This window comes from Poecilia reticulata, linkage group LG12 (assembly GCF_000633615.1).
Source record: "Poecilia reticulata strain Guanapo linkage group LG12, Guppy_female_1.0+MT, whole genome shotgun sequence".
Lineage (NCBI taxonomy): Eukaryota > Metazoa > Chordata > Actinopteri > Cyprinodontiformes > Poeciliidae > Poecilia > Poecilia reticulata.
The window spans coordinates 11,469,603-11,478,436 of record NC_024342.1 but is presented as its reverse complement, the minus strand read 5'-3'; the positions used below and the strand labels follow the sequence as shown (position 1 = coordinate 11,478,436).

At 36.6% G+C, this 8,834-nt stretch overlaps 1 long non-coding RNA gene across 1 annotated transcript in view; it reads left to right on the top strand.

The window, feature by feature from the left end:
- Positions 1-1,383: 1,383 nt before the first annotated feature.
- The window catches only part of LOC103473536 (uncharacterized), an 83,200-nt gene continuing 75,749 nt past the window's right edge, over positions 1,384-8,834 (top strand). Inside the window, exons 1-2 of the long non-coding RNA XR_535038.2 lie at positions 1,384-1,751; positions 1,831-1,891. This is a non-coding gene — a long non-coding RNA (uncharacterized LOC103473536). The remainder of the gene's footprint in view (positions 1,752-1,830; positions 1,892-8,834) is intronic.

The following is an 8,834-nucleotide window of genomic DNA, read 5'->3' as shown; positions in this document are numbered from 1 at the left end:
CACAAATTTTACTGAAGTAGAAGTAGCACTACTTCCGAATATTTTACTCAAGAAAAAGTAAAATAAGAAGACATTACTCAAGGAAGAGTAAAAATGTACTCTGACCAGTCAATGCTCGAGTACTAATTGGTCAAGTCATCTTATTAAATATTAAATAAATAAAGTSACTGGACAGGACAAAGTTATGTACATTTTCTCATATTTAAAAGACAAAAATTCAGGCAGAAGAAACACTTTTCAAAATCATTGTTAATAAAAAAAATGCTTTTATGGTATGAATGTACTTTACACAAACATAAAGTAGATGAATGATATATCTGCTTTTGTTCATTACTGAAGAGTATAAGTGATTTCACACCATAATTGTCCTAATTTAGAGACAAAAAAGCTGCCATTGTGTATGTGCTTTTTCCTTCAAGCAAGGAAAAGCATTGTCACTTTATTTAGGGCCAGCTGACATCAAGTGTGACACAATAGGAGAAGGAGGACTTAGTATGGGCAGAGGAAGCTGCTGTTTCTAATGAGAACAGTTTTAAACTATGGGAACAGTATGGCAGAAGATTTTATGTGTTTTGATACTATATTTCAGCAGCTTGGAGTATCTTAATCCTGGAAAMAGGCCAGTGCCTACAMGCAACACAGTTTTATTTTATATTTTCTCCAGCAGGTATTTATAGGTAACTGCATCAGTGTTTTCCTCTCTGCTTGCTGCTCTCTCAACTCCCAGCAGGATGAGACAGAAGGACACTTTTTCTGAGCTTCTGTCATTCGAAGGTTTCTTCCTGTTAAAAGTGTGGGGGGGGGGCAATCATTTTCACTGTAGCCTGCTGTTCCATGCTTAGTTGGAAATGAGAACTGTTTCAAAGTGAAACTCAATCTGGTTGTTTGCATCATTACTGAATTGAACTGGACCTGTGAGTTAAATGAACGGGACTGACTTGGTTTTGAATTTGAAGTCAGGTTTTCTCATGATTTACTACGTTATAATGAAAAGAAAATAAAATAAATAAAAACCATTGTAAAATGGTTCTGTAAGCCTTGATACACAGGCAATTTGTTGCTTACTTAATAGAAAGAAGACAAACAATAAAGATGAAAGAAAAAGCCTTGATATCTCCAGGAAAGGAAAATGTGATGTCATGATGCAGAGGTGTAGATTTTTATATTATTTTTTTTGTTCGTGTTAGTGAGTCTTCWCCCTGAACAGAGGATCTTTGTTGTAGGGCGCACAGCCTGCTGCAGACCACACACCTGTCTGCAATTTCCCTCATCACTCTGCTGGCGACATAAGGAGCTGCAGCACAACCAGCTCAGTACCTCATGATTATGGTTTTTTTTTTTTTTCTTTGGTCGTGTCAAGTGATGAATGTCCCTATTTTGCTATGACCCACCTCTGGTCCAGCTTACCCCATTCCTTCAGTGCWGTTGGTTGAATAATTCAATTCAAGAATCCTATTGATCCCAAAGGGAAATTAAATGTTGTAAYGCATCTAATTAAAGTGTTATTGTGGAAAAAACAATGAATAAACCGTTCAGATAATTGATTCCTTTGATCAGCCTCTGAGCGCTGGACCCTCCTTGAAAGACAGTTATCTGTCAGCAAGCTCTCCAAACATCTGCTCCTTCTCTGCATCTCAGGACTCATCCATTCAACCTTCAACACAAATCACCTCTGGATAAGGACCTCCATCTGCACGCCACTATCAGGATCTACATTCCTCCGTCCAGGACGGCCTTTCGCCTTCAGACCCGTAAGCTGCTCTCTTCAATAAATTCAGTAATTCTTGCTACAATACCATGAGCCCAGGTTAATCCTCCTCTTCTCTTCAGACAAAGGAGAACCTAGAACACCAAGAGTTCCTTCTTTGGGCACATTTTCTTCGCACCTATTGTAAGTAAATACTTCTTTAAATATTTTCTAAACGATTCTGCATGTGGATCAGCAAATCATGTCTAAACATAACATATGAGCTACAATTCACAATTTAAAAAGTTTGACAAACGCATAAAGCCACAGTTCAAACGCTGTACATTTTCAATGAATTGGAATATTATTGATAAGTTCCCTTATTTCAGTAACTAAGTAAAAACTTATGTTTARATTAACTACACACATATTGATATTTTCTGTTCATTTTCTGATGTTTCTACTTGTATGAACAAAGCTTTTTAAACTARACTAGTGCATCCAACCAATACCGCTGACATGTTTGTTGGTTTCCTGCACGTCGAGTCCATTTTAAGTCACCCCGATGATGCTGAATAAGATCAAGAGCTTGGATTTGATAAGTACTTAATTCAGTGAGTCCTTTGTGAATTTACTGGTATGTTTCAGGCTTCTACCATTATCATGTCAATAACGTCCAGGCAGGTACKTTTAGTTTCTGAAAAAAATTCTTTCAGCCTTTGACATTTTTGCTAAAGACTTGGCATCCACTCAGACACGCAGTGAAAACATACTCTGGGCAGAGTTGTAGAGTTAGGTCTGCTGTTCCACCCTCTATTTTCCACACAAAAAACAAGGTTTGCCATGAGGTTTGTTATTCATTCACATTCAACTGAACACCATCTGTGCATGAGAACTGTGTAAAGGTGGCACCAGATGATAGACTGGGATGTTGTCAGAATGTGTTCCTTAGATTTATGCGTCAATATTTTTCTGCAAATCCCTTGACAGACTGCCTATTTGATGAAACCCCATGCTGGAAACTGACATGTTGATGTGTTCTGCTCAAAAGTTTGTGATGGAAAACTGACATTACAGATGTTACACTTTTCTTCTCATCACTGCACATCTAAACTGATCAGCTGCAAAATGAGAACCACTGACAGGTGCAGTGAATAAAAATGATCATCTCAAGTAGAATGCAATGGTTCAGGTAACCTTARRCCCTGACACTGATGCAATTGTGACTTTGACAAATGCCACCTGCCCATTAGTGTATTAAGATACACCTGCTTTGGGATCATCACYGGCTTTAACTTCAGTAAATTGTCACWGTGAGATTTACCTCAACATGGGATGCACAATCAATAAGGTAGAAGATTAAATCTACAATTTTTGATTGGCTCAAATGAAGGACTGGCTGTTCAAATACTGAAAACATTTTYATTAGACCCATCTAAACTAAGAAATCTTACAATGTTAGATCAATAACCACATGTTACTTTGAAATATATTTTTGAAAATCCAATAAACGTTTTAGACAAACATGGTGAGAATATTTAACCCTGTTGCTTCTCTTATCACTGTGAGCAAAAACAAAACAAAACAAAAAAACAGAAGAAAAAATAGCATAGTACTAAAATACATTAGAAACAAAGAAATGTCACATGATCAATAAACYCTTCCCGCATTGACCGTCACTCTTTGGTGGAAGAATGATTTAGTCAGCGGAYAAGAGGGTGCTGTTGTTCGTTTGGCTCCTKCTGTGCCTGATGAACGTAGACTTGGCTTTAAAAGCAGAATTGACTGTCTGTTGCTCTTCAGAATACGTTACAACACAATKATACATTTGACAATGATACATTTGTATTTTCTTTTTCTCGCTTTCACCAGTTTTTGATTTAATTTAGTTGTTTAAAGTCCTTTGTTTCAACGTTGCTACCATGACCATGGAACTCGAATGAAAAAATCTTTTGTACAGAAATTAATTTGAAAATGTGTTTTATTTCATTCAGCTATGATGCCTAATTCATTTTGGATTTTAMTTTTGACTCATGTTGTGATTTGCATGGTAACCGGAAGTAGCATTTTTGAATATTTCTGAGCAGTTAAATTAATGAGATTTCATAAGAAATATTGCATTTAAAGCCCCATATGATTTCTGAACTGCTTGTTTAGCTTTTTAGAGCATGTATTGTGTTAATGTTTACCAGTAAACTGATTTGAATTAATTATTGAATTTGAGTTGTTGTTGATTGCTGTTTTTTTTCTACCTTCAAATGAAAACCGAACTGAACTGATGGCGAGCTGATAGGACCTTTTTCCTTTATTCTCTTCCCTTTTATAGTTTTTTTCCCCCCATATTGAATTATTGGCCCAGGATAAACACAACTCTCTCAAAAAGGAAGAGAACCACAAGGAACTATGTAAACAAATAAGTCACSCTTAAGTTGAACTACATATTTAAAGGAAAAAATATTAACAATTTACTCACAAAAATACTGACTAAAAAGTGTAAAGTTATTTGAAGATGCCATGGAGGTAGGAGTTTGTCCGGTARSTAGTTCAAACCTSGCCAAATGAAGTGTACTTGTGGAAAACTTCCCAAAAGAAGCATGCATATTGTAAAAACTGATCTAAAGATAGGTTTTTTTAGGCACCTTCAAAGCCAAATACGTTTTCCAGTTTAACAGAGTAAGCTCTGCTGGATTGGATGGTTTAGTTTTGAGGACTCAGATGTCCCATTCTGCTGTAAAACCCAGTTTTCTTAATGCCACACTCCTAAGAACATTCCTAAAATCTGTGGGAATTTTGACTGCTGGCATGCTGCTGCTGATTGCCTGACAACAACAAAACAATATGAACGTACCTTTCTGGATGGACATGCAATGCAAGTTATTTTGAGATAAATGTTTTCAGCCCATTACCAAATAAACGTAAATTACGTTTGGAGGTGATTTGTAGTTAAGAGCGAAGCTATTTTAGGATTCTGTTATCATTCATTGTAGTTGATCATGGCTTGAGTGATTAATGCAGTAATCCATGGTGGAGCCCCACTTCAATTCATTACTAGYCCTGCTAATGAAAAAAGAAAATTAAAAATGTCTTACTAAAGTTAAGTCTTTGAAAGTTTGGAGACAACTAATTTAATCCACGAATTTAAAMATAGCTATGAAAAATGAACTGAGTACATAATTATATTACTGACCACAAATAACATGTCAACTGAAAAAAACAATCACTTAAACCTCATTAAATTTCACAAAAAGTCAGTTTTGTTGATTTCTTTGAAGCGATGTATCGACTTAGGTATGTGTGTGCTAGTTTGTCAYCTGGAGTTGTGAAGATGCTACAGTGACTTTGCAGCACTTGGACTCCAAGACTCTTGGCTCACAGAGACCACTGCAGCCCCAGACATTAGAGTAGCCACAAGCTTTTCAAGCAGAGAGGTCAGTAGTGAATCACATGAGCAGCAGCCTCCATGGTACCTCTCTTCTTGAGAGAGGTACCATTACCTTAACACGGCTGAAGATGAGAGAGATGAGAGAGAGGTACCAAGCCAGACTTGGGGTTCCCAACTCCCCGTCACCTCACCTCTTGGTGGAGGTGCATATAAATTGAAGGGAGAATAACGTATTCATTATTTGTTTATACAAAAATCACTCGTTCCACACTTATTGGCACCCCTGCTAAAACTTTGAAAYATTTTCTCCTATTAGGTCATCATTTAGTCATCTCAGAGAAAACATTGAGACTTGCATATGTTTATTAGGTGTGCCAATAAGTGTGGAGGGCACTTTACGTTACAGTAAGTGGATTGATTTCGTGCAAACGCATRAAATAGAGCTCTCATTTTCACTAAGTACTTTTACAAACTTCTGCCTAGTGCTTGAYTGACTTACCTCCATACCCACCTTCTGTCCTTGTTTCATAAAATTAAGCAAACAGCTGTTGCTGCATTTTTTTTTTTTGATAAAACAGGTTGCACGCATACATTCGATAAATTCTTWTGTCGCAGACGGCTGAAGATGTCCGGAAAATTTCTGTGTGTGGCTGTAGCTTCATGTCTGAGACATTTTTGTTTGGTTGAGGCAAACATTGTTTTGTTTGTTGARTTAGTCAGGCTGGTGTGGGATCTGTCCAGGTTTTCAGACTGTATTGCAGMTAAAGTGTCAGAGCAGGATGCACTGTTTGTTGTCATATAATCTTTGAAGCCCAATTGTTGAATAAATGTGGAGTATTTTTAATTATGTACAGTACCTTGCGAACTTACTGATACCCATTGCGCTGCTCAACTTTTGTCATATTACATCCTCAAATTTCAATGCATTTCAATAGGTTGTTATGTAATAGACACGGTGGATGAATTTGAAATATTAAAACGGGACAGACAGTTGGACTTAAACCTTTTTTCTCTAAACTCTCGAATTAAAATCTGKTGTGACTAGTTATCTGCAGGCGTTATCSATATTATTYCCCATAATTATACAACAGAGCACTAGAACGTCTTTCAACGTATGTATGCTAACAACGCTACCCTGAATGTTCTCACTCGGTGCATTTTAGCGCTCTCTCAGAGCCACARGGGTTAAAGTTYGATTGACCACAGTCAATTACAGTCCCAGGGTGTCTTGTATATATTTTCAATCAGAACTTTCTCCTGCTTCATGGATARCAAACACAATATCTTGTTTCTGGTCCAAAAATGCCAAAAATTGAGATCATCYCCTACACTACTCCCAAAAATTAGTGCATAGATTAATTACTGTAWTGGTGTCTCTACTCGCCCATTAACAGACAAAAAACAGACAAAAAKAAAACAGGTAATTTCAGCACATCCAAAATACTACTYCAGAGTCCTGATCAACTCGAAACCACTGCAATCCATCCCTGTTTATAAAAGGTTAGATTTGCAATTCAGAGGACCAGAGCTAAACAAGTTGAGGAAACATTTAGTTTTCATAATCCTCAGCTTTATAGTGATTCTCTGAAAATCTAACATCTGGACAAACTTTTGGTTTCTTGAAATTAGAAGTGAAATATTATCAAGTACTACAAATTTTCCTGTCTAACAAAATGTTAGTGATGAATGATTAAAATATGAGGTTGAAGATTAAATGTTCATTAAGATTCTAAACGCAGTACTTTAGTTTTTTATGTCTTGATTTCGTTTTCTCTTTTTTTTTTTTGCCCTTTGGATTGCCTTGTGGACAAATTGCTTCTAAATCCACCATGATGCATATTGCAATCACCTATCCTAATCTGTTGTGGGAATGAAAGAAATAACAAGACATTAGAAATGTCAACAACATATCAATTCAAAAGTCAAGTCTAAATTCATGCAGTAGAGCAACTGCTGGGACATCCCCCCAGTATTTGTGGGAGTGGGTCGTTAAGACTCCCTGGAAAGATTGATGTTGTGTGATTTATCAGCACAGATTACATATCGCATGAAACAAAGATCAGTTGATGATATGACCTCCCTGTTTTTCAAGGCCAAACCACGAGTCACGCAATTGACTCCAGTTGCATCCAGTCTGGKAATGTGATTTACTCCCCGWGATTATTTCAGTTCAACATCAGTTCTGATCTTTAGCTTCCTCCCACATTATGACTGATGACTGGTTGTCACGTCGACGTGATTTAGTACCCTGCATTTTATTTCATAGGTTTTTAGAAGGAGATATTTCGGAACCCAGCTCGTCATCTGGTCCTAATCAGTGTAGCTTGTGGTTTAATACTTTGGTACTTTTGTTTATGGGAAAGTAGGAGAYGAGAAGTGTCTGTGTGAGAGACGGGAAAAAATGGGACAGTCAATGGTGTCAAAAATTGTTTTATGTAAAAAAAAAATAAATAAATAAATAAATTTAAAAAAGGGTATGTTGGAAGATGAGCAGTCAGCATTTGCACAACCATGGGTTGTATTGAAATCATTCATAATCCTGAGTTCTCATATAGCTCAGATGACCTCAGTGAACCATGGCAGTAAAAAGGTTCAGCTCAGAGATCAGCTTCCCTTTAGCAGTGAGATTAAAGCAGGTTTAAAGGTTATTACTATGGTCTGGTGCATGGGGGGAGGGGTGAAGAGATTTMTTTTCAACTCCCTCAGATAATAAAACATCATAGTAGGAATAATGGCCAAACTCATTTGAAACTCTTTGCTTTATTTTAAAAAGATTTACAGTGCATTGTAAAAGTACTCATGTCACTAATTTCAAGTAATTCATTGTGATTCAATGCCATGACAGAGTAAATCATAAAAAAGTGGAGAAAAAACATGTGTATCAACTTTTTTTTTTACAAATGTAAAATACAACATTTACCAGCCATCTTTTTGGAAACACTGGTATGCAAGCCTTTTTTTWAAATTATGTATCAGGTTTTTAATGTCTATGTGGACCATGAATCTTATGACTAAATCAGTSAATCATAGCCTTCTTTGCATATGATGCCCCTAAATGAAAAACCTTCAGAACTCACCTAATAGGTCAACTGAATCTCTAAATATGATCTGTGAACGTTTCAAAGGTTTGTCAAAGAACATTAATGAAAAAGCAACCTCATGAAGACCAAAGCACACAGCAGGTCAAGAATACAGCTGTGGARAAGTTTAAAGCAAGGCCGGGGTTCAAAACAATATTTCATGCTTTAAACATCTTGCAGAGTACTTTATAAGCAACCATTCCAAAACGGAAAGAGGAAGCCACAACTGGAAAATGGTCAAGACCTAGAAGTCCATTTACAAGGCCAGCTAAATTGGGCTTTTCAGTAGAGATGCTGCCAAGATGGAAGTGGCGGTTCTGTAGGAGCTCTTTAGATCCATATCTTAGGTGACTGAAGTTGAAAAAAAAGTATTAATTGTGCATTTCACAAATAACATCTTTATAAAAACTGTTTTAAGAAGTCTTGGGACTCTTCCATGATTGCCTGTTTTTTTCAGTTTCTTATTGGATCATGAATGCTAACTTACCGCAGCAGGTGGGTCCTCCAGTTATTTTGTGAGTTCCAGGATGAGTAGTTGCTTTATTCTTGGAGTAAGTTATTCTTGGAAGGTTTGCCACTGTTTTGTGTTTTTCCTATCAGTGTTATAATAAAGAACCTACATAAATATAATATGCTTTCTTTATTCTACAGGTGGTAATGGTGAGAAAATAGTGAAAACTTTAAC